This window comes from Dreissena polymorpha, chromosome 1 (genome assembly GCF_020536995.1).
Source record: "Dreissena polymorpha isolate Duluth1 chromosome 1, UMN_Dpol_1.0, whole genome shotgun sequence".
Lineage (NCBI taxonomy): Eukaryota > Metazoa > Mollusca > Bivalvia > Myida > Dreissenidae > Dreissena > Dreissena polymorpha.
In genome coordinates this window covers 27451268-27479141 of record NC_068355.1, presented here as the reverse complement: position 1 = coordinate 27479141, position 27874 = coordinate 27451268, and the positions used below count along the sequence as shown (strand labels likewise).

Sequence of the window (27874 nt, the reverse complement as noted above, 5' to 3'; positions counted from 1 at the left end):
AAAAGCTCTTCATCAGTAAAAGTTAAGCACCACTGATAATTTAGCTTTCTGCTTTTAAAACGGTGCCTGTTGCATTATTCAATTGATTCCCAACATTTATTACGTTCCTGTCAAGTTTTTCATTGATTCATTCACCTCACTAATGTGGGTTTATTTTAAATATTGATTGATATTCTTCTGTCACTGTCACACTTGACTATCAGTTTCTGAAAGAAAAATTGTTTTAACAGCAGTTTCATACCAGTTAACTTTATTTTCTTGATTTTACGATAAATACATTATGATGTTTTTTAACTGAATTTTTGTTTTAAATATCTTCTTGATAATACTGTGTGAGAGTGTTGTGTTTGGTCATAGTTCAGTGTTGTGTTGTTTATTTTGAATGTCCACTGACAAAATTAATTGACCGGGTTCTTCTTCGAATACAGCACTCCTTCTAGCACTCTCTTGCACTACGGTTCATTACATTCACCTCTGTCGTGGGCTCACGGACTACTTTCTACCGCACGTGACTTTTAGTCACATGATTATAGTCGCATATTCAAAATGGCCACGCCCATCGGATTTGCTTTATCTGATAGTATTTGAAGTTTACAACTGGGCGCGTGCTATTAAATTTTATTTATGCACATATTTAACTAAATGAATATATTGCAATATTAACAATGAGTCAAAGCTGTATATCTGTATTAGAAAATAATATACAGAAGCATCAATAATTAGTTGCTGCTTTGACAAGATTTTGAGTGAATGAGAAATGTTGAATATAAATATTGACCAAAGTAAACAGTCTGTTGATGTTTTACCAATGCAATGCCAGTTTGGTACACATAGACCCTGAAGATGTTTACACAAACTAATTCTATGGTAAAATACACATCTTAAAATAAATTGCAGGCCAACATCAGTACAGTTGTTTTGTTATTGTTGTTTTAACAACATACATTTCATTGTCCCATGCTTATCCTGAAAGGGGACAACTGGAAGCATCTATCATACACTTACAAGTTCATTCAGGAATATGTTTACAAATACAAAATTATATAAGAGAAATATGACAATCTGTCAAAGAAGAATAGTATCAAAACTTCACAGAATCAAATTATGCTGCTATAACATTAATTCAATTCTTTACATGATCTTTTAACTAAATAATGAATTGCAATACTTGTAATACTCATGCCTTTTCCCCGGCTCTTTAAGCACCTTAGTGCCTGAATCTTTAATTTATTACTTTATCTCACCAATTTGTGTTGCTGTAATTCTTCAATATCATGAAAGACATTAAAGATTCATCAGGTTTTTAAAGGCTTATTAGTTTACTTATATTTGTTCAATTATTGCACTTTCTTAAGTACAGTGCCTAACATGAAATTAATTCAAAGGAGTAACCCAGTACACTGTAAATCACATATTTTCTCCTGTGCAAATTTCTGGAAAAAGATCTGCATTGCTGATACAGTAGTCCATGTCCTTGTTTTGTTCAATGTCAATATCATTATTCAGGATATTCAGAAGGTTCAGCAATGCATCAAAGTACACACATTTAAACAAATATGATTACATATAACAGGATTTTTTAGGTATTCTTCGCAAGTGTAGAGGATGAGTTTAATAATAGAAAGCAATACGAGAAAAAGGGATGGTGGGGTGTAAATTTGAATGTCCTTAATTAATACTTTTTATGCCCCCGGATCGAATGATCTGGGGTATATTGCTTTTGGCCTGTCTGTCTGTCTTTCTGTCTGTCATTCTGTTCCAAAACTTTAACCTTACAGTCAAGTTTTGTAATAACTTTTGAAATATTGAACATAGCAACTTGATATTTGGCATGTATGTGTATCTCATGGAGCTGCACATTTTGAGTGATGAAAGGTCAAGGTCATCCTTCAAGGTCAAAGGTCAAATATTTCAAACTTTTATTTGTAAAGTTTTGCAATAACTTTTGAAATATTGAACATAGCAACTTGATATTTGGCATGCATGTGTATCTCATTGGGCTGCACATTTTGAGTGGTGAAATGTAAAGGTCATCATTCAAGGTCAAAGGTAAAAATTTTAAAACATTACATAGTAAAGTTTTGCAATAACTTTTGAAATATTGAACATAGCAACTTGATATTTGGCATGCACGTGTATCTCATTGAGCTGCACATTTTGAGTGGTAAAAGGTCATGGTCAAGGTCATCCTTCAAGGTCAAAGGTCAAAAATTTAAAACTTTACATTGTAAAGTTTTGCAATAACTTTTGAAATATTGAACATAGCAACTTGGTATTTGGCATGCAAGTGTATCTCATGGAGCTGCACATTTTGAGTGGTGAAAGGTCAAGGTCATCCTTCAAGGTCAAAGGTCAAAAATTTAAAAATTTAATATAGTAAAGTTTTGCAATAACTTTTGAAATATTGAACAAAGCAACTTGATATTAGGCATGCATGTGTATCTCATGGAGCTGCACATTTTGAGTGGTGAAAGGTCAAGGTCATCCTTTAAGGTCAAAGGTAAAAAATTTCAAACTTTAAGATAGTTAAGTTTTGCAATAACTTTTGAAATATTGAACATAGCAACTTCATATTTGGCATGCATGTGTATCTCATGGAGTTGCACATTTTGAGTGATGAAAGGTCAAGGTCATCCTTCAAGGTCAAAGGTAAAAAATTAACTTTTTCACTATTGAAGATAGCAACTTGATATATGGCATGCATGTGTATCTCATGGAGCTGCACATTGAGTGATGAAAGGTCAAGGTCATCCTTTAAGGTCAAATGTCAAATTTATGGCGTCTGTTCGTCTGAAAACTTTTCCATTGGTCATAACTTTTTCAATATTGAAGATAGCAACTTGATATTTGGCATGCATGTGTATCTCATGGAGCTGAACATTTTGAGTGGTGAAAGGTGAAGGTGAAGGTCATCCTTTAAGGTAAAATGTCAAATATATTGGGGTCTGTCCGTCCGAAAACTTTAACATCGGTCATAATTTTTTTAATATTGAAGATAGCATTGATATTTTGCATGCATGTGTATCTCATGAAGCTGCACATTTTGAGTAGTGGAAGTTCAAGGTCAAGGTCATCCTTCAAGGTAAAAAAAACAAAACAAAAATCAAAGGGGCATTCTCATGAAACTGCACATTTTGAGTGATGGAAGTTCAAGGTCAAGGTCATCCTTCAAGGTCAAGGTCATCCTTCAAGGTCAAATGTCATTTTTTTTTATTCAAAGCAGCGTTATCATGAAGCTGCACATTTTGAGTGGTGGAAGTTTAAGGTCAAGGTCATCCTTCAAGGTCATTCTTCGAGGTCAAAGGTAAAAAAATATATTTCAAAGCGGCGTTCTCATGAAGCTGCACTTTTTGAGTGGTGGAAGTTTCAAGGTCAAGGTCATCCTTCAAGGTCAAAGGTAAAATTTTATTTTTTTTAATTCAAAGCGGTGCACTAGGGGGCATTGTGTTTCTGATGAACACATCTCTTGTTTCTTTCATACACTTGAATACTTTTCCATAAATAATAAATGATTAAAATAAAAAGGAAAACACAACTTGACTTTTAATGTTTAATCCCTCATGTTCAGCTTTATTTATTTTTCAACATACAGTACCCTACCAATAGCATATTTTTGAGTCTCTTTTCAATCTAAACAACAATAAATATACATGCACATGCAAGCACTTCAAGATAAAAATATTCTAGCATTAAAATTTGATCTAACCATTTTATCTATATGAATGCTATTCATAATCATGAATTCTATTATTATGAATGGGTACATAATATTGCACTGATAAATGTAAACATTGATTGGAGTGAAGTTTATTCATTAAACAATAACTGTGATAATTTACTAATTACTATTATATTGTAATAATTACAATTAACTTATTAAGATAATAAATGTTTATAGTATTTTTGTTTAAAAAATATATTATTTATATTGTGAATAATTTGTATATGGGGCCTATTGTACCACAAGCTGTTTCAGAATATGCTTGGAATTATAAAACTTTAAACAAATTTCATGATACATGTACATTACATTAAGAATGGTTCTGAATGTAATCTTAGTCATGTATCAAAATTAAAGATAGCACATATATCCTAGTAAACCTGTTTAAAGGAAAGTGTAAGAAAATTTGACCTCTTTTCAAATGGGTTGACTGGAAAGTATTCTCTCTTGAAAAGCAAGGGCAGGAATTACGAATTCAGCAACGTTAAGCATTTCATTTATCATAATTTATTATATCTGTAAGTGGCAATAAAGACCTAGAACTGCAGTTTATACATTTATAGTTTTAAGCATTATAACAAACAAACAATCATTTACTATTCTACATGTACATGTAGGTTACGGTAGTCAATTTACTCATAACTTGATATAAAGGTCCAATAGTATGATCGCACAATGGTGGCAGTTCCAAATTAGCAGGTTACAGGTTACCATAAATAGTGATCAAGAAATTAACTACATGTTTATTAATTGTACACATGTAAACAGCATAATCCTAGACACTGGCCCTGATAGCCAGGGGTAAAAGATTCGAGTTCCGGATTGGCTGTACAGTTGTCCCATCCTGCAACATTTGGTGCCCAATGTGGGACCATGGCACAATCTATTCTCAACAAAACCTGTTCATGGTTTGAATGGATCCAGTTTACAATGATCCCGTGACTCGAATTCTCGAAAAAACTCCAGCTTGGCAGAAGAAAATGTTAGTGCACGAACTTAGTGATTGTCACTAAACAGAAGATGTTTTTTGGCATATCATTAGCTCAATCAGAAAAGCAAGGGGTCCCTGGTTAAAATCCCGGACTGGCTGCACAATTTTCTCATCCTGTGTCATCAAAACATAAAATACCATAGTATATTTACAATGCCCAGTATGTATTATGCTTGAGCATTAATTATGTGTATAATTTTTTCCACAGGAGTTTGAAATTCTATACATGAAGCTAATCTTGTGGCAAAATAATAAAAATAGACCCCTATATAGTAAGTCTATATACTATATTAGTATATAGGGGTCTAGTTTTTATTATTTAGCCATTAGATTATTAGCTTCATGGATAGAATTTCAAACTCCTGTGATTTTTACTGAAAAAGCATTAAAAGCAAAATATTGAACAAGCACAGAAGTAACATTTCTAAAGTAATTAATAGTGCTTGGTAAGTATTAAAGGGGCCTTTTCACAGATTTTGGCATGTTTTGAAGTTTGTCAATTAAAGCTTTATATTGATAAATGTAAACATATTGGATCTAAAAAGCTCCAGTAAAAAATATAGAATAATATAAAAAGGGAAAAAAAGGTAGCCCGCAGCAGGGCTCGAACCAGTGACCCCGGAGTCCTGGAGTAAAAAATAAAATGGTGTAAACTTTTGCACATATTATTTTGTTCCTCTCTTATTCACAGTTTAAGTTCAAATGAAAATTTCTATGGAATGTGTTGTCTGTATTATTTTAAGGAGAAACAGCAATAACATGTTTTGGATATATAATAAACAGAGAGAGCTATATAAAAGTGAAGATAATAATAACCCTTGGAACAAATACATAGAACCAATTGAGCACATTTTATCAACAGAGCCTGAGGTGTGATAAATTTACTTGTATTCCTTGCAGAACAAATCCTGCAGTATGAAAACATTATGTACAGTTGATAGAACATCATATTTCGGCTAAATAATAACTCATTTTTGAAAAATACATTAAAGATGTATTTCTGATTTACAAAACTGATCAAATATTTAAAAAATAAATTCCATTTGCTTTTTCATGACATTTTGAAAGTGAAAACTTTGGTTTCGTCTGTAGTAATTCAATTAAATGAACTGATTTAAACTGACCTAACTTGGTAAAGGTACCGGAAAAATGGTTAAAATGTTGATATAAAAATAGTTATACAGTTTAATATATGGAAAAAATGTTTTGTTTTAAGTTAATGAAGAATAATAAGCATGTTTATTTGCTTAGTAAAAATAATTAAAACTTTCTTGTGACTTTGACGGACATACGGACATCTGGACCCAATCTAATTTTCTTCAGAAGCTGTATTGAATACTTTTTTTTCTAAATAAACAATATATATAGGTGGGTGGAGAATGGGATTATTGATGCAAGTACCTGCGGTTCAGTCCTCATGTTCATTATAAAGAAACATGAATTAGTACTTCTTGGACATTTTCGGGATGTTGATTTTTATCTAAAAAGAAATGTTTTATAAAAATATTACAGGATCTACATTTTAATAAATATGCTTATTTATTAAACCTACCCAAATCGTTTAAACACACTGAAAGGAATCGATGGTGACACCTCTGCAAAAACTCTAATTATTTTTAATTTCGTATCACATAATATAGACATGATATCAACAATGGTGTTCTGAAGATTAACTTTTCTAATTGAAATTGTTTCTGCTCCGTTTTTAATTAATTTGATTTTACAATATGCTACATTCGTCTCGTTGTTGTAAATGTCCGTCATTTCTGAAATGTAATTTGAAAATCATTTGTTAAATACTCACCTATTGGCTAATAGCGTGTGGTATTGGCTGCAATAGCCAATGAAAATCGCTGACGCTTTACAAGTCGACTTGGCACAACGAAACAACCCGTATTATAAACACATTTTGAACAACACTTTCGGCAATCTCCGCAAATTCTAGTTTTGGATAAAATACCAGGTCGGCGGGTGAAATATAAATTTAAAAAAACGAAAGTGACTTTTATTTTTATTTCTATTTGTCGAAAAATAGGGTCGGGCGCTCCCGTAAAACAAATAATTAAAAAAAATGCTAGAAGCACATAGTAGTATATATATATATATATATATATATATATATATATATATATATATATATATATATATAGTTATATAAGTAAAATGTAATAATCCAGATTGTGAATATTATATAATAAAAGTAAAAACACGTGTCTGGGATTTTAAATATATATTGATTTAGCCAACGCGTTTCGCATAGCTCATCAGGGCACTATTATTTAAAATCCCAGACACGTGTTTTTACTTTTATTATATATATATATATATATATATATATATATATATATATATATATATGAGGTAGAGCAATAACCAAGACCAGCCTAGCCAAATAAGCAACACAAAGCAAAAGATAAAGCAAAATGATAAGCACCTAATAGTAATAAATAATAACTGAGACATTTGCGCTAATCTAAACCGTAAGCTTACAAATTAATGAAGACAATTAAAGACATAAAATAAGCATGGCAAAGTGGTTATTTAGCACCTGGTAGTATACAAATATATGACAGAGCAATAACCAAGACCAGCCTAGCCAAATAAGCAGAACAAAACAAAACAAAAACATTGATCATTATCTTCATACAATGATACACTATTAATTATCAAAATAAATATTATCTATCTATCCAAATTGCAAACTTACGATATGTTCCCATAATTAGCTATTTCATTTGATTACACATTTAACATAAACATACACAAAACTTTCAATGTGTTTGTAGATTAACACTTGCTTTTCATCACCATTTTGGCCTTTGTTTACATTTTAGCGGAGTGATGTCATCTGCGTAAATGGGCATGAAAGTTGTTCTCATAATTGTTATTAAATATCTCAATAAATTAACAATATATGGAGTTTTTAAAGGTAATTACTTAAAATATTATGCTTGGTGTCCTAGATATTTCCATGAAAGAGCGTAAAATTACATTGATGTGTTTCGCCAAGATTTCTGGAATTGAGCCCGCTATAGAGATGTTGTATGTTGAGGCACAAACAACAACTCTGCTAGGAGAATGTCTTTCTAGATCAAATGTTTTGTGCCTCCCAAAAAGAGTTAATTTATTAAGTAAGTGCCTTATTCGTCTGCTTGCTTTAAGATTCTGATTTAATTTCCAGTCGGTTAATATTAATGCTTTTTACTGATAATGATTTAATCACGTGAAATTAAATTGCTTGGATTATGAATATTTTTGATGAGTGTCTCCTTAATTTTTGTTCTTCATATATATAGTAAAACCATCAATAGAGATACAATTAAAATTAGGAATAATTGTGGTAAAAGTGGAAAATTCTAAAAATGAGCAATATCTCTGTATCCCATAATTTTTAGAAATGTCTGCAAAATTATGTAATTAGATATATGCTCATTTATAATGAACCAAGAAAGTTTCCAACAGTTTTTTTTACAGATACCTGAAGTGTTTCATTTTGACATCAAAGAAATACATTTATAAATTCATATGGGCACAGTAACAATAAAAACTATTTTCATATTATTCTTCAAGTCTTTGTTGGTTCATTATATAAACACATGGCCAATTGTTTAGTTTTAATCAATTGGGAAATAAATATGGACTGTTGTGATAAATATATCAATCTATACTTATATGGCCTGTGATATATGTGATTTAAAAGTATATGTTACTGTCACATGTGACTGTACATAGCACTCAAAGAACAACAATACAATGAAAAGATACAACTCATTAAAAATTAACAAATGTTTTATTTATCAATACAGTACTTGCAATGAAGAGGGTTTTTTTTCATTTTGTTGAATCACAATTCAAATAATTTGTTTATTTATTTTATGTCATTGACATTCATCAACAGGTCAACTTTTTTTACGCCCTTCGCAATCTTAACAGTTTTCAGTTTTTCAGAACATAACTCATAGGCACCAAATTCAATCGATGTCAAAAACAAAGAATTAAAAAAAAAAACGAAAGTTGGCAAGCCAGTATAAAACATGATTTTATCGTCTGAGGCATTAACATATTTGATGGTTATTTCTGATTTTTGCCTCCATTGGTCAAAGGCTAGCGGGGCTTATATCATGGTCCTGTGTCCGTCGTGCGTCCATCCGTGCGCTAACTTTTCCTTTAAGCATCTTATTCTCCTAAACAACTGGTCCAATTCTGATGAAATTTCTCAGGAATGTTCCTGAGGTAAACTTTTTTCAAATTTGTTCAAATTATGCCCCTGGGGTAAAATTTGACCCTGCCCCAGGGGTCACAAAATAAAAAAAAAATCTTATATAAGGCCTATTTTGTAAAAACTTTCAAAATCTTCTCGTCCATAACTATTGGGCATAGGGCTATCAAATTAAGTATGTAAAGACATCTTATAGTCCTCTACCAAATTTGTTCAAATTATGCCCCTGGGGACAAATTTGACCCTTCCCCAGGGGTCACGACATTGAACATTTGCTTATATAGGGTCTATTTTGTGAAAACTTTACAAATCTTCTCGGCCATAACCATTGGGCCTATAGGGCTACCAAATTCGGTATGTAGTAGCATCTTAAAGTACTCTACCAAGTTTGTTCAAATTATGCCCCTGGGTTCAAGTTTGACCCTGCTCCGAGGGTCACAAAATTGAACATATGCTTATATAAGGCCTATTGTGGGATTTTTTTTTTAATCTTCTTGTCCATAACCGTATGGCATAGGGCTACCAAATTTGGCATGTAGTGACATTTAATAGTTCTCTTCTTAGTTTGTTCAATATGCCCCTGGGTCAAATTTAAAACTGCCCGGGGGTCACAAAATTGAATATATGCTTATAAATGGCTTGTCCATAACCATTGGGCCTAGGGCTACCAAATTTGGTATGTAGTGACATCTTATAGTCCTCTACTAAGTGTGTTTATATTATGCCCCTGGGGTCAAATTTGACCCTGCCGTGGGGGTCACAAAATTGAACATACGCTTATATGGAGCCTATTTTGTGAAAACTTTAAAAAAAATTGTCCATAAACATCGGGCCTAGGGCTATCAAATTTGGTATGTAGTGACATCTTATAGTTGTCTACCAAGTTTGTTCAAATTTTATCCCTTGGGTCAAATTTGACCCTGCCTCGGGGTCACAAAGTTGAACACATGCTTACAGTACAGCCAAAGCGGAACAAACTTATTTCGAGTCGATGCTGCGTCGTTGAAGCCGCGTCAGTATGCGGCGGCAAGTCGCATTTCGCCGCGAAACTTCGCATCTCTCCGCCAAGGCATGCCGCGGTCCGCGACATGATGCCGAGTCGATGCGATCATGAAATATTTTTTTTTTTAATTATTAGTTACATGTAGTTAACAAATTTTGAAAGAACAATTATAATAATAATTAAAATCATAATAAATTTATTGTGCGCGGATTGTATTAGCATATACATGTAAGCATAGCTAATGTGTCTGGCCAATTATTAAGTTTGTTGCCCGCCCGTAGCGTATGTATTTCACACATAAACAAGGTCACGTAATTATGTTTCCGCACATACAAGTGGTCAAGGCTCCAGCATATGGTGGATTTATAAATTAATTGCATGTTGATTCCGCTATTATATTTTAGCTGAGAAAATTAGCAGTTTGAAGCCACATCAATAATCAAGACGGTGACAACGTATTTGTAGTTTTGTTAATTATCAGCTTATTATAACTTTTGTTTGAATATGCATATATAAACACGTTTTATTTTGTTCATATTATACAGTTAATATCGCTACTAATTACCCGATAATCCCGTATATTCCAGGTTTAAAGCAAATGCTGGTAAATATTTACGATACACAAACATTCTCGATATTTCCTTAAGTATCAAATACATTTTGGCATTTGTTACTATTTATAGAGATGATGAAATAACGTCTAATCAGGGCATTTTTTTTCTCCACTGAACACGCGATTTACACCTGACGTGATGTTCATGTATTTATACAACACAAAATACACCCAAACTTTCCAAACGACGTTCTACATGTCTGCATAATTTTCTCGCGCTTTTTATGAAACAAAGGATATTTTAGCACTGTTTATTTGACGCCAGAATTTGCCAAAGGACGCGTTAGCATTAAAATTCGGAAGTGTGTTTCAGATTACAAATTTAATAATGATAATCGAACGAAACATAAACAGTTGCGCGTAATTAATTCTACGCTACACATACATGTATGTACATGTAGGTGGATATCTTTTCACTCGATCCGCCGCGTACGTATGCGGCGGATTTACTCCGCGAAAGTACGCGTGGTTAATACAGACTCTGCGTCGTTGCGCGGATCGATGCCGAGTGCCACGGCGATACGCCGCGTGAACACACGATTCGGCCGCCGCAGACTAATAATCTGGCCGTGGCGTAGCCGCGGATTATGTTTGTGCCGCTTTGGCTGTACTGTATATAAGGTCTATTTTGTGAAAACTTAAAAAATCTTCTTGTCCATAACCATTCGGTCTAGGGCTGTCAAATTTGGTATGTAGTGACATCTAATAGTCCTCTTCCAAATCTGTTCAAATTTTATCCATCATACCTAGGGGTCAAATTTGATCCTGCCCCGGGAGTCACAAAATTGAACATATGCTTATATAATGCCTATTTTGTGAAAACTAAAAAAAAAATATTGTCCATAACAATTATGCCTAGGGCTACACAATTTGGTATGTAGTGACATTGTATAGTCCTTTATTTAGTTTGTTAAAATTATGCCCCAGGGGTCAAATTTGACCCTGCCCTTGGGGCCACAAAATTGATTATATGCTTATATAGTGCCTATTTTGTGAACACTTACAAAATCTTCCTGTCCTTTAACCATAAGGCTGTGGCACTTCTACCCTTATGTGAATATATTAGTGTTCAAAGGTTCGTTTAAGTCGCGTTGTGTAATTTTTTGTTTTTACTAAAATGTTCCAGGTTCGTTTAACTACTCATCAGTTTGCGAAAGAATGCAACAAGTCTTTTTATAGCATATATAGTCTTTTATTCTTGTTTAAAATGTTTGTATATGTTGTATTGTAAATGTATATTATTCTTATTTGTATTGTAAATGTATGTAATTCTTATAAAGAAATTGAACAAGATCAAAACAAGAAAGAAACAAGATACTCAAACACAAATATAATCCATCAAGAAAGTAAATGTCCCTCTCTCCTGCACTTACCGTAAAGCCGTAAAATTATAATGTTTACTGTGCGAGTTGCTATCAATAATGGCTCAATTTAAAATACCCCTCTTTTATACTAATGCTTATGTAAAGTGCTTATACAAACGGTCATGTTCCAGAAAACGTGATCTCAGCAAGTAAACAAAACTTTCCATCACCCTGTCTAATTGGAGTATTTTATTCTAACTCCAGTAAACAAGCAGTTCGTGACCGTTTTAACATCAGTCTGACTGCCAAATAACCAAGGCTTAAGAGCATCCCTACATGTATGATAGTTCAAATTGAGTTCAGTCAGCTTACTAGGACAAAAGTGTTACAAGGCATGATAGGGCTACCAAATTCGGTATGTAGTGACATCTAATAGTTCTCTACCAAGTTTGTTCAAATTATGCCCCTTGGGTCAATTTTTACCATGCCCGGGGGGTCACAATACTGACCTTACACTAATGGGGCCTTTTTTGCGAAAACTTTAAAAATCTTCTTGTCCATAACCATTGGGCCTAGGGCTACCAAATTTGGTATGTTACATATATAATAGACATCTAATAAACTTCTACCACATTTGTTCAAATAATGCCTCTGGGTCAACTTTAACCCTGCCCCGGGGATTCACAAAATTGAATAAATGCGTATAAAGCGCCTATTTTGTAAAATCTTTAAAAAAAATCTTCTTGTCAAAAACCATTTGGACTATTGCTACCAAATTTGGTATGCAGTTACATCATTCTTATAGTCCTCTTATACCAAGTTTGTTCAAATTATGCCCTTTGGGTCAAATTTGACCCGCGGGTCACAAAATTGAACATTATATACGCTCATATCTTGCTTATTTTGTAAAAAGTTTTAAAATATTCTTGTCCTAAACTATAGGACCTAGGGCTACCACATTTTGTATGTAGTGAGATATAGTAGTCCTCTACAACGTTTGCTCAAATTATGCCCCTGAGGTTAAATTTGACCCAGACCAGGGTGTCACAAAAGTGTACATGTGCTTAACTAGGGCCTATATTTAAGTATTTGCACATGCCAAGAATATTTGTTTCAGCCTTTTCTTCAGCAGTGGAGTGATACAGGGCTATCATGGCCCTCTTGTTTGTTATTTGTGGAGATTTTATGCTCGTCAGGAGATGCCTGCCCACCGACACTTTCAGAGCTGCCATCACCGACACCGGTGTCATCAGCATGTGACCTGGCATAAATGGAATACATAACTCTTATATGTATACACTGCAACTCCGTTACATCGCGATCCGTTATATCGCGCTGTCCATTATATCGCGAGTCGGCTATGGCTCCCAAAAATCCGACAAGAATGATCACAAAAACACATTTTTTTTAAAATTCGTTGACAAGCTATAATCTGACAATATGCAAACTGCGATAACAACCGGTTCTGGCTAGTAATTGATCACCCGTTTTACGCGGCTTATACTTGACACGCAGTGAAGCGTGAAAACAGACCTTAAGTGACAGTGTTGCTTTAACACGGATTGAGTTGTTTGCAGCACTTGAGTTATTAGTGTCTCATTCTCGATAATAATGTCAGTTTGTTGTTTTTGCTATTATATTTTAGCTGAGACATTTAGCAGTTTGAAGCCACATCAATAATAAACACTAAATTGTCGTGTTAATTATCAGCTTATTATAACTATTGTTTGACTATGCGTATCTACAGTCGTTTCATTTTGTTTATATTATACAGTTGATATCGCTCATCATTACCCGATAATCCCGTATATTTCAGTTTTAAAGCAAACTCCGGTAAATATTTACGATAAAAGTGCTCAGTACACACACACATTTGCAATTATTCTTAATATCAAATACATTTTGGCATTTGTTACTATTTAAAGATGTGATGAAATAACGTCCAATCGGGGCGTTTTTTTCCCACTGAACACGCGTAAATCGCCTGACGTGATGTTCATTTTTTTATACAACACAAAATACATTCTCACTTTCCATGCGACGTTCTACATGTCTGCATAATTTTCGCGCGCTTTTTATGGAGACAAAGGATATTTTAGCACTGTTTATTTGACGCTAGAATTTGTTAATGTCGCATTAGCATTAAAATTCGGAAACGTGTTTCGGATTACAAATTTAGTAAAGCTCATTTGAGAATCAAACGAAACATTAACATTGTGCGTAATTAATGCAACGATAATTTGTTTAAGCGCATTACGTGCCATATCGCTAATTAAAACGTGAAAATAATAACTAGGAGAGTAGCGTAAATCTAGGTTTCTACACTACACAAATGTAGGTGTATATCTTTAATACACTACACAAATGTAGGTGTATATTACGCTGAGCGTACCTGAAAATAAAAATTAATAATGGCATTACAATTTCCATGGTAATCAAAACTTTAATTACGATATTATTTTATACAAATAAATTTTGTGTTGTTGTTTTACAAAAGTACATGTAAAATTGGTTTGCAATTATTACGATACAAAGATAAAGCAGCGCCGTACATAAAATGAAAACACTGATGAAATTTGACACATTAACTGCACATCAACTGCTTAAAAACTAAGTCAGACATGTCTTGATTTATATCGCGCTCCGGATATATCGTGATCGCGATCTTTGGACCCCGTCAATCGCGATATAATGGATCTGTAGTGTATATTTATTTATTTATTTATATATTGTATTGTTTAATAATCTTGTTGTGGCATTGTAGATATGGTGCCTGCCTAGCCATTGGGAGGCCACAGGTTTGATCTCTTCTTGGGGAGGGTTCTCATGATATTTACAAAAACACTATGTACTGGTTCTTCCCAGGAAACAGACTTGAGAGTATCTCAATAAGCCTAAGGCTTTGGATGCAGTCTAGCTAAAATAAATAAGTTTATTATTATACATACATTAATCTTAATGTTTATTTGAATGGTTTTCAATAAAGTTAATATTAATTTCCTAGTCCTACCACATAAAGTATGTTATGTTTTGTTCTCACAAAAACCATTCATGTCCATATTAAAAAAGTGTTTTTTAATCTTAAGAATCTTTGTACTAGAGGCATGTTACTGTTGAGTTAAAATTATATCTACATAAATATATACATTAATGCCAAACCTTATAAAGAATAAATAGCCATTTTTGGAGACGATATATATTGATATTATTACCCATGAAATCATTCAATCTGATCCCTGGAATTACTCTAACTCGTTGGACCTGAAGAGTCATTATGACTGATAAGCACTTTCAAACACCTATAAAAAAGTAATAGCAAGATATGAATGCATGTTTCTTTTATATAAATACAACAACAAACAAATATACTGATTAAATGCAAATAACAATACAATTTATATTCAAAGGAGGTACTTCATACTCAAATTCAAATAATCAGTGCCTAAGTGATAAACTAGAAATAGGTTTGATGTTTTGAAATGTTATTGAATAATAGTGCTACATATTTGTATGAATATGCATGATTTGAGTGTCATATAACATACATTTTTTAACTGTTGTTGTTTTTTGCACTATTTTCTAATGAAAAGTTTTAGTAAAAATACGTGGTCTATAATTAATTAATTTTGATTGCATATATTATTATGCCCCCCTTTGAAGAAGAGGGGGTATATTGTTTTGCACATGTTGGTCGGTCTGTCTGTCAGATGGTTTCTGGATGATAACTCAAGAATGCTTAGGCCTAGGATCATGAAACTTCATAGGTACATTGATCATGACTGGCACATGACCCCTATTGATTTCAGGTCACTAGGTCAAAGATCATGATCACAGTGACTTGAAATAGTAAAATGGTTTCCGGATGATAACTCAAGAATGCTTATGCCAAGGATCATGAAACTTCATAGGTACATCGATCATGACTGGCAAATGACCACTATTGAGTTTCAGGTCACTAGGTCAAAGGAGCTGCACATTTTGAGTGGTGAAAGGTCAAGGTCATCCTTCAAGGTCAGAGGTCAAATATATGTGACCCAAATGGCTTGATATTTGGCATGCATGTGCATCTCATGGAGCTGCACATTTTGAGTGGTGAAAGGTCAAGGTCAAGGTCATCCTTTAAGGTCAGAGGTCAAATATATGTGGCCCAAATCGCTTATTTTATTAATACTTTTGCAATATTGAAGATAGAAACTTGATATTTGGCATGCATGTGTATCTCATGGAGCTGCACATTTTGAGCGGTGAAAGGTCAAGGTCAAGGTCATCCTTCACAAGGTCAAGGTCATCCTACAAGGTCAAACATCATATAGGGGGACATTGTGTTTCACAAACACATCTTGTTTTAATCAACAAATATTGACCCATTAGGCCATTATCTTATTATTTTGAAAAAAAATCTTATAAATTATAGGTATATACTTTGTGAGATGATAATAAAATAAAATTCAGATGTAATAGCAGAAATCCCGCTGATGTATTATAAAATATTTGTTATATAATTCATATGTGCCCTTTGAATGCTACAGTGCATTGTAGCCAAAACAAGATTCACTATTATTGATTTATAAATATGAGTAATGAAGTATTTTGACTGTCACTACATGACATGTCTATAAATAGAAACTGAGTTCCTGGGAAAGAGACACTTTCTGACCCTGTCTTAATTTTGTGGTTGTTAAATGATTGTACATGTACAATATGTTTACCTGTTGATTGAACTGAGCAATTGTTTTAGTATGTGTAATTCTTTCCATCTGTGTAATTTTGCTCTAATTCATATCTTACTCACCAGTCGCATTTCAACATGTCAAACGTTAACTAAATAGCTCTGCTACTGAAGTTTAATGTCACGCTTAACTATTGAATCATTGAAATGTATGCATATATTTTAGATGTGTAAAGGCCTCTTTATAGCAACATATGTGTAATACAATATCACTGCAGTATGTTTAATAAGATTATTTAACATTAACAGTAATTCAATATCTTGATGTTACTCTGTTTTGCAGTAGACAAGTGTGCTGTGAGTCTCACAGGAGACAGGCTGTACATAACCATCACCAGCAAGTACAAGCACAAGCTTCTCACCCTGGCCAGGGATGGCACACTCCTGGCTACATTCACATACCCAGCACTAGGGTGGCCACATGGTCTACATGTGACCACTGCAGGCCAGGTGCTGGTCTGTGGACGCTGGTCCAACACTCTACTACAGGTGGACAGGGAGGGGAGTAGGAAGCTTGCCACTCTGTATATACAGGAGAGGGATGGAGTGAGGTATCCTAAGTCAGTCTGCTACAGCAGCACCACATCATGCATCATTGTGGGAAATGGGGACAACATCATGGTGTTCAGAGTGGAATAGTGTGTACATGTATGTATTAGGTTTTGTAGTTAGTGATTACTATTTTAATGACAATGTGTTGCTGAGCATTAGAACATTAAAGTGTCTTCTTCTATTATACAACGGTGTGTGTGCAGTTGCAGATACAAATATTTTGTGCACACATATTGTTTTTTACCGGTAAAAGAACTTTTATGTATTATGTTATGTTGTTATAACAATTGTTTCAGTATTGTCTTTTAATTAAAAAGTTGTAATCAGTTGTTACTGTGTATGAACAAAAGCCTAAGTGTACATTTTATTTTCTGCACATACATGCCTATGTACATGGCATCTGGTGCTATTTTTATGCCCCCCTTCGAAGAAGAGGGGGTATATTGCTTTGCTCATGTCGGTCTGTCGGTCCGTCTGTCGGTCTGTCGGTCCGTCCACCAGGTGGTTGTCAGACGATAACTCAAGAACGCTTGGGCCTAGGATCATGAAACTTTATAGGTACATTCATCATGAGTCGCAGATGACCCCTATTGATTTTGAGGTCACTAGGTCAAAGGTCAAGGTCACGGTGACCCAAAATAGTAAAATGGTTTCCGGATGATAACTCAAGAATGCATATGCCTAGAGGATCATGAAACTTCATGGGTAGATTGATCATAACTCGCAGATGACCCCTATTGATTTTGAGGTCACTAGGTCAAAGGTCAAGGTCATGATGACCCGAAATAGTAAAATGGTGTTTTGATGATAACTCGAGAATGCATACGCCTAGGATCATGAAACTTCATAGGTAGATTGACCATGACTTGCAGATGACCCCTATTGATTTTGTGGTCACAAGGTCAAAGGTCAAGGTCACGGTGACCCGAAATACTAAAATGATTTTCGGATGATAACCCAAGAACGCTTTTGCCTAGGATCATGACACTTCAAAGATACATTGATCGTGACTCGCAGATGACCTCTATTGATTTTCAGGTCACTAGGTCAAAGGTCAAGGTCACAGTGACAAAAATCGTATTCACACAATGGCTGCCACTACAACAGACAGCACATATGGGGGGCATGCATGTTTTACAAACAGCCCTTGTTAGACTTTCATTTTAATATGCACCATGTTATGTAAGAAATGTATATTGATGAATACTTTTTATAAAATATGAAATAGTTGTAGTAATCTTTGGAGGAATATATATTGATGTTTTGAGTAATGTTAACAGATAGTTGACACATGATGTGAGATTTATTAATTTACTTTGTTTTATGGTGTTGAACATTTGTTATTGCTTTTTTATTTCATGTATATAAATGTGTGTGAGTCCTAAATATACATACAAGACATACATCAAGCTATTCTGCTGCTACAGTGGCTGCTGAGTCAGGACAACGATGCTGAGGATGTGGTGGACAAGAATAACCTGAATACGCAGAAGGTAGCATAGATGCTTTATTTGTCAGGCATTTTCTTGGCCATTTTGGGGGAAAATGCTTTTTTGAATTGCAATTTTTTTTGCATGAAAAATCAATTAATTTGGGAACAAATAATTTTACATTACTCTTTCTTATACTTCAAATTATAATAATAAAATCATATAGTGATAGTTCAATACTGTGTTTGTCTAATTGAAATATAATTGAGATATAATAATCATAAGGCGCTTATCTAAAAGAAAACTCGGTCAGCAGCTGGAGCGTGCTCGTCGCGACCGAGGCCAGGAGCCCCCTGCAGAAGATTGATTCTCGCAGCTCGATCTTCTGCAGATGGCTCAGCAAATCCAGCTGAGTCCGTCACCCTCGAGCCGGACGTCTTCCACACTGCTGGGATTGCTGTCTTCTCCAAGATGCAGCAGACTTGTCACCCGCTGTTTATCGTCGAGAGTTCGCCGGTCCGGACCTACCAGAGGTCCTGTCTGAAGAGGGCCGGGGACGGCGGGACAGCGAGACCACCAGTGTGGGGGACATACGGGACGGACCTGGGTCTGACATACACCCAAGAACATCGAGGGGGTGGCTTTAAAGAGGGACCCCGGGACAGCGGTACTTAGTACGCTCAACGCACTGGGGAAACTGTCTCGGGGATGAAGACGACAGCCGGTGACAGCGAGAGGGGCCATAAAGGCAGAGCTGCTTGCTTGCACTCCTTTGGTGGAGCTGCGTACAGACAAGAATTTGTCTTTGAATTTTCAACTACCAGTGCACATTAAGGTCTCATTGGCCACTGTGCACTGGTATATTTGGATCTTAATTATATCTTTGGCGAATACCCGTGAAGCCGGGGTAAATTTGACCTACTTTGGCTCAAAATTAATCTTTTTCCCCTGAAAGGTCAGTGCAGGGGCAGGTCGGACCATAAAGACCTCATGAAGGGGCCGGTAGGACCTGAAAATAAACTGATCTAAAAAAAAAAAAAAAAAAAAATCTAAAAGAAAAACGGTTTGGGTATGGTTCCGTTTAACAGACCCATAAATATGCCAGGAAAAGGCCTGCTTGTGTATTTCCTATGTATTATGAATGAAAATAAAGTGAGGTGGGAAAGAACAGTATGAATTAACATAAGGTAAAATATTAATTGCTTGTATACAGTAAAATCATTTTTATTTGTGGATTTCTCAGTTTGGAAAAAATAAATGAGAAATTTATGTCAGTTATTTTCTCATGTGTTTGTGTGAAATTTGTGGATCACTCAACCCTTAAAATCAATAAAATATAATGTCCCACTAATAATAATGATTTTACAGTGTACCTGTGTATTAATAATGCTGAAGATGAAGTTGACAAGAATGATATGATTTCACATAAGGTAAAATGGCATTTATTCTTGTGTTTATCTTGTTTACAGCACGACTTCTTTTACTTGAGTATCAATAACTCAAACCCTTCTTTAACTTGATGCTTTCCAACTAGCTGGTACAGAAACCTCAGTAACACAACACCTCTAGAATTTCTGTCTTCCTCCTGATGCTTTGAGTTTTTATAAAGTTGTGAGGTTTTTATGCCCCCGGAAGGGTGGCATATAGCAGTTGAACTGTCAGTCAGTCAGTATGTCAGTCAGTCTGTCTGTCCGAAAAAAACTTTAACATTGGCCATAACTTTTTTACTATTGAAGATAGCAACTTGATATTAAGCATCAGTGTCCGACAAATCCATTGCCCGGAGCCCGGGGGCTACCAAAATTTTTCATCGGGCTACTGAAATTTTCCAGCTGACGCCCGCCGGGCAACTATAAATCTATAAGAGCGGTAGCCCGTTTTAATGACAGACATACGTAGAATAAACACGCTAACCATGTGTTTCTACACTGTGTATTGCTTATAATCCAATAACAAAGTGCAATCAATTATCTAATCAGTCACCGATCACTTGCGGTAATGTCGTAAACAGTAACAGTGTATTTTAATCATCCCATCAGAATCAACAGTTGTCGTCTGCTAATAATATAATGAGAGCCGGTTGGATAGTTGGCACACATGGATGCAACATCATTTCGCAGTTTGCAATTTTTTGTTAACCGCAACAATGAGTAATAGCAACAATGTTTTTGATGTCGTTAAATATCCAAGGACGCCGAACATTAAATAAATCAAAACAATAGCCGATTCTTCAAAACGGTAACAAAACCGAAAATGAATATTAATAACAACGGTGTGAACACGATTAACACCTGCTAATTAGTTTGCATTGTCAATTAATAATTGGATTAATCGACTGTTAATCAATAATCACATATATGCCCAATTTATATTTTTTAAACCAAATTATGGGTGGGTAATATAGACGATAAGAGTCATAAACACAAACGTTTGAAATTTTCTAAAGTGTCATATGAATTTCGGCACATTGTTCTATTAAAAGATATGATGAAATAAGCTCCTAATCAGACCGTTCAATTGCAACATGCGTAAATCACCTTCCACGGTTTGCACGCGTTGTGTACAGCTATTTAAGGTTACAAAATTCTACATTTAATAAATGAATTTCTTTGTCCAGATAAAAAGCGCGCAAATTCGCATGGGTGTTTTTATTTGTGAATAAAAATTTCGTAGCGGGTACAACATTGAGATCATTTAATTTCCATTAAAAGTTTCGTTGTGAATTTCAACTAAAGTACCGGGGTATCTCACGAATTATTTGGCATTGACATTTCCTCTTAATAAAATATAATATAAACACGCTGTATCGTTACCGTTACACTGTATCAGTTCCTTCATTATTGAAACAATTATTGTATTGTATACTGACTGCACACAAGTGTCGTAACATACGGATGTAATACGTAAATTCTGACAGTACTTAAAGTCGGACACAAGTAAATAAATGATTTAATACTCTTGATTTCTTGAAACTCGGTTTTTGTTGTTAAAAAGGGCAATTACATTGATTAACACCATACGAGTCAATCGTTTTGATCATCTAAATGCTTTATTTACGTTTCCAACTTAACGTGCTGTCCGAATTTAAGTACACATACATGTGCTGATACATGTAATATCTACATGTAGTATATGATTTTCTTTGGTACATTTACAATTAAGTACACGGTGCCTGTACTGTAACATATATTAATGATATTGACTATGTACATCAGACTAATTGCTGTATTATGTATATGTTTGTATACATATTATGTATATGTAAATGAAGAAATAAAATGAAGATGAAAACCTGCCTCTTATCATTTTGTAGGAAAATTGTATGGGCTACCAAATATTTTTATTGGTAGCCCAGTGGGCTACCTGAAAAATAAGAAATTTGTCGGACACTGAGCATGCATGTTTATCTTATGAAGCTGAAGATTTTGAGTGCTAAAATTTCAAGGTGAACATCATACTTCAAGGTCTAGAGTCGAAAAAACAAATCCAAGGGAAGTAATAAACTTTAAATGGATATAATTATCTGACCTGCCAACGTATATATTTTTGTTTACTCAATTAAAGTGGCGCAGTAGGCAGCACTGTGTTTCTGACAAACAAATCATGGTGAAAGGTCAAGGTCATCCTTCGACCTTTCACCATGAAGGACCTTCGTGGTCTAAGGTAAAAGATACTAATCAAAGGGAAGTTATAAGCTTTAAAGGGAAATAATTATTTAATATTAAACATAGCAACTTGATATTTGGCATGCATGTGTATCTCATGGAGCTGCACATTGAGTTGTGAATCTACAGTCAGGGTAGTGGCTTTTAATTATTTGCTACTAAAAATAGAGAGTGGCTTTTAAATTATTTGCTACTAAAAATAGAGATTTGTTAGATACAATTATTTTCAAGGGAAGTAATTTATATAATAATAAATCTCATATTATATATTTCCTTACCAAGAATTTAACTTCTTTTCACAGTTACTGTACAGATTTATTATTTGGATTATTTATACCATAAATGAATGATTTGTTAAAGTTTTTTTTTTTAAATGATATAGTTATCATTTCTTTACTGTACTAATTTCTCGGTCAGCAGCTGGAGCATGCGCGTCGCGTCCGAGGCGAGAGTCACCCGCAGAAGATCTTCTCAACTGTACATATTTCCTTATAGAGGGAACTTCTGCGGGTGGCTCTGCTAATCCAGCTGAGTCTGTCACCCTCAAGCCGGACGTCTTCTACACTGCTATGTTCGCTGTCTCCCCGAAGATGCAGCAGTCTAGTCAACTGCTGTTAATCGACGGGGGTTTGCTGTCTCCCGGATCTAGAAGATCGGGGGCCCAAGCCACTCTGTATGCAAGGGTCAAAGAGGATAGTGTGGCTTTCACACTATGACTTCCAGAAGAGGGACGGGGGAGAGCGGGACAGCGAGCTTACCAGTGTGGAGAACATACGGGGCGGACCTGGGTCTGGCGGTCCCAGAACATCGAGGGGGTGGCCTTATTGAGGGACTCGGGGCGGCGGTAATCAGTACGCTCAACGTGCTGGGTAAACCGTTCCGGGGATCTGGGCGACGGCTGATGGCGGAAGAAGTGGCCATAAAGGCGGTGCAGCGCGTGGTGAAGAGAAAGAGCGTCCTTTTAATTGTCAAAGGTCGGACTGTAATCACTCTGTGAAGGAGGAGGAAGGACCTTCAAATAAACTTCGAATACATCATCATCATAATCACTGTACTAATTTGTGAATGGAAGGGTTGATGGACTTATGTCAATAGGTACATGATGAGCTCTGGCTATGATCTCTTTGATAAGCCACAGACCTTGGTTGTCACTGATGTCTGACTTCGTCATTTTGACTGTCTTCTGACCCCCCCCCCCCCCCCTGGTTGGATTGGACAAAATCCAAGGGAAGTAATAAGCTTTAAAGGGAGATGATTTCTATACCTGCCAAATGATAAATATAAATTTTATTTCAAAGCGGCGCTGTTTGACATTAAATTGAATATTACGAAAAAATACAAAGATGGATAACTCATTCCATTCTTTTTGGGACAAACAGACCTGCAGCAAGGAACAGGGGAAAATCATGGGAATGTTTGAAGAGTTTAAGTCAGAAGCGTAAGCTTTCCACCGGGGATACTCCTGGATGGTCTTAACTTAAGGGACAGTCCAGGTTTGTCCTCTCAGGTGTCCAAACTGTCCAAAGAGAATGCATTTATTTTTGACGCAGATGCTAACAAAGAAAGGCAGTACCAACTTCGTTGTGAAGAGTCAAGCATGGTACATCCCTGGGGCATGCCTCAGGTGGGAATTCCATCTGCAACAAGATGCTAAAGGTGAACCCATCAGAGTGTGTTACTAACCACTTCAAGACCAAACAGCCTCACATTGATTCGAAGATAAAGAAGGCGTTGAAAAATGACAGCAGTTTTGATGTGTCATCCAGTTTGCTCTTCGACTCTCAACCCAACGTTAGTTAGAACGCAAACTCAGCATTTAGCGTTATCAGCGAGGCCCGAAGGTCATCTCTGCTTCTTAAGCTTCAGGTGAGACCTTACAGTGTTATTTACTTTGTAAAAGTTGGGGCAAAAATTCAGCACCATTCCTAATATCAAAAAGTCTATTCCATATTTTTCCCATAATTACTGTCTTAAGTTCCCAATTAAAGATTTGCTTGAAAAAAATTATTTATATTTAATAGGTTCCAACACGTTTAAGTTTAACATTGTCATAAGTGAAATTAATATTTATAGCACTAATTATAATTTTTTTAAGTATTTGTTAAGAAACAGTTGTATTGTGTCACAGTGACATTTAAAGTGGCATAGTCTCACATTTAAATTTCTGAAGTTATGCCGGTTTCAAAAAATATATATATATAATTATGACACCTTGCTACATACTGTACTTTTCCATGTATTGTATTCCTTGCTGTTTTAAGCCCCAAACATTTCAATTTAATAAGTGTGTGCATGTTATTCATTATTACAATGCTATTGTGAGTGCTAATTTGCGGAAAAAACACATTGTAGATGTTAAGAAAGGTGTTGCAGTATTCATATTCAAGGCTTATTCATTTGTCACTAAAAACACTTTTTATGGTTAACGTTCCATTTCCTTTTCAGATAAAATTATAAGCCAACAAGACGAACATCGTTGAATCATTTCGCACATATACTAAAACTCGCTTAAGAAATTCAGCACGTCACTTATGAACATCTTCTCGCAAGGCGGCTACATCAGCACTTCCAATAGCTGAGCCTTGGTGAGTTCCACTCCTGTCCCGATGAGTCGCTCGAGGTGAAACAATCTGATCCACAGATAGAGCAGACGCTGAGTGACTCGTCTGTTAACGTGACTGACCTTCATATGTTGCTCTCTAATATTGTGCCTGAGGAGCAGTGTTGGCCTACATTCCCTGTTCAGGGCGGTGACTTTGGCGTCAAGACTCACACAATCTCTGTCTATGGCCCTATCGCAGCAGCAGCAGCAAAAAAAACAGGAAGTATTTCAGCTGCACTCTGGGAAAACAGGGCTTAATGCATGTGTTTAAAGTGTTGTCCCAGATAAAGGTGTTAAGTCTGCCGGCTGTTATCAGTGACCGCACTTTCCGAATAAGCCTTTAAATGAAAAATTCCATAAAAGCGGAAAGTGTCATGGCTGATGATTTTCAAGACTCACACAACCTCTGTCTATGGCCCTGTCGCAGCAGCAACAAAAACAGGAAGTATTTCAGCTGCACTCTGGGAAAACAGGGCTTAATGCATGTGCCTAAAGTGTTTTACCCACGAAAGCGTGTTAAGTCTGCCCAAGCTAATTTGTGACCACACTTTCCGAATGTATCTTAAAACAAAGAATTCCATAAAAGCTGAAAGTGTCGTGGCTGATTAGCTTGTGCAGACTGTACATGCAAATCTGGAACAACTCTTTACACTTATGCATTTAGCCCAGTTTTTAAAGAGTTTAGAGTTGCACATTTAGTTCACATTACATCAGCTTTACTGACCTTTTTGGAGAAAAGTTCTTATTACCAATCAGGAATTTTGCGGTTTTTGACTGTTCAAACTGAGTTAATAAAATGCATATTAGAGTTGATTTGATATCAGTTTTAACCATGGGGGTAAGGGCATATTTTCATACCTTTTTGTTTGTTTTCACTTGTATATAAACCCCTTACATAAATTATACAAAATACTGATGTTTTATTTAAATAAAACAATTATTGAAATGCAGTCAACATTTTAAAAAAATTATCTGCATTTCATTTATTATTAGGTAACAAAATTTAATATATTTTTACATAAATTGAAATTAATCACCTGTCCAGGTTTTCAGTTTACAAATATGCCCCTGGAGTGAGAATATGAAGTGAAGATATTAATTAATTATTGCCCCCGGCTAATTGGGGTATATAGGAATCACCTTGGACAGACGTCTGTCTCTCTTTTCATATGTCTGTGGGCGTTCACTTACAATTCAACGTTAAGCATTCAAACTTTCAGGTATTGTTTAATCTCATACGTGGTTGTGCATGTACATTTTGTATCATAATACTCTAAAAATTACAAAACTTAGACATTATATAACCTCATGCTTCATAGACTTGTGGCATTGGGGGATATTCTATGTAACAATGGTTACAAATTATTGTTTGACTAGATGTTGTTTTCTTCTAAGTATTTTAAAAAAAAGAGCCATATTTTGCTTTCGGATTGAGTCAGCCTCATAACTTGTTAATTTAATAATTTAATGGTCATGAAATAATTTCTATGGCCATTCTCTCTCTGATTCTAGTACGGCAATTGTCTGTTACTGGCATAAGTATATGTACTCAGTAAGGCCAGGAAAAGGTTAACTTAATGACCACACTACTACGACTAAAATGCATTTTTGTGTGTGTAGGATCAATTAAAAAAAAAGATAAAATTCCAGTACTTTTTAGCTGTTTCCTACAGGACCCCGTACAATTACAGATTGGTGCACAGCTGAACAACAGGCTCTCTCTCCTAAGCCAGGCCTGAACGCATGGGGTCACTTCCTGTGAATGGGTGGTATGTATGGATGAAACTTTCTGCATAGACTGGATTTTTGCTAAGAAAAACCTTCTTTTAAACTTAAAATACAAAAAATGCAGAATATGTCGTCCTTGATTAGCCTGTGTTGACTGCACAGGCTAATCTGGGATGACACTTTATTCAGATGCATTAAGCCCATTTTTCCCAGAATGAGCCTTATATTTTGCCAACAAACATCTTTTGTGATGACCTTATGTAAATGTTTTTGTGGAAACCACAGGCTAATCTTGGATGACACTTTAAGCACATGCATTAAGCCCAGTTTTCCCATAACGCGGCTCATATCATGACAAGTTTTATAGTCACCAGCCAGATTGTCTGTAGCAGCTCAAAAATATGGTCCTGGAATGAAGGTAAAATTGGCAAATCAACCGTGTCTGCCTTTGCACTTAAATGTAACACAGCCTTTAAACAGTTGAAGTTTGTCGGCATTCTTGTCCTTCGTTTCATTGGTGTATAAACTGTCTGAAAAGTTGGGTCTTTTCTATGCTTAAAAGCAATCAGAATTTCTGCAAGTAGGCTTAATTTTCTCGACTGTGCATATGCATTTGAGTGTACTGCTCACGTGGATAAACTTTGTAGTGCTTTGTTGTGTTTTGTTCCTTTGTCTAATTGTATGTCATTGGTGACTATTTCATTGGACAACATGTCAATGAACAAGGCACCCTTCCTTGAAAACCTCACCAAACTAATAAACAGTTTGACTGCGTTAAACATGACCGTTTGGGATTCCAGGCCAAATGTCAAACTAGTACCAATCTGTGCCCAAAAAGCAGCCGTAGCCGTGGGGGGCAGGTTCATGATGCAACCGTGGTCTCATTGCTCTCTGAACATCTCTTTCCCAACAGCAACAGTACAGCAACATGACCTTTAAGGCATATTCACTTGTCACTAATATAACTCTAGTTTTAGTTTACTTTCCATTGCCGTTTTAGTAAACATTATTAGCCAACAAGACAAACATCGTCTAAGTGAATGTTAATGACAATCTCAACTTTCTCAAACAAATACTCGCTTATTGGGTATTATTGATTCATGGTCTTGGAAAATGGTGTTTAATGCATGTTCGTTAAGTTTCTTCCCAGATATGCTTAAATTTCTTTTTTGTTGAGAAGAAACATCACTTTTGCAAAAAAATCCATAAAAGAGGGAAGTGTTTTCAGTGATTAACCTCTGCGGGCTGCATGAACGTCAGTTTTTCAATAATTCTTCTGACCTTTTGGGGAAAGGCATCCATTGGGAATTGCTTGTT

The 27874-nt window shown here is 35.3% G+C and overlaps 1 protein-coding gene across 8 annotated transcripts in view; it reads left to right on the top strand.

Annotated features, from left to right (window-relative positions):
• Window positions 1–16992: 16992 nt before the first annotated feature.
• Window positions 16993–27874, top strand: part of LOC127864952 (uncharacterized) — a 29924-nt gene continuing 19042 nt past the window's right edge. For 2 of the 8 annotated variants that reach the window (XR_008042343.1, XR_008042341.1), the window contains exons 1-2: window positions 23324–24093; window positions 24673–26598. The gene's annotated coding sequence lies outside the window, so the exon portion shown is untranslated. Of the gene's footprint in view, window positions 17229–18559; window positions 18626–23291; window positions 24094–24672; window positions 26599–27874 lie in introns of those variants that run through there. The other 6 variants (XR_008042347.1, XR_008042346.1, XR_008042348.1 and 3 more) reach the window with 6 other exon arrangements.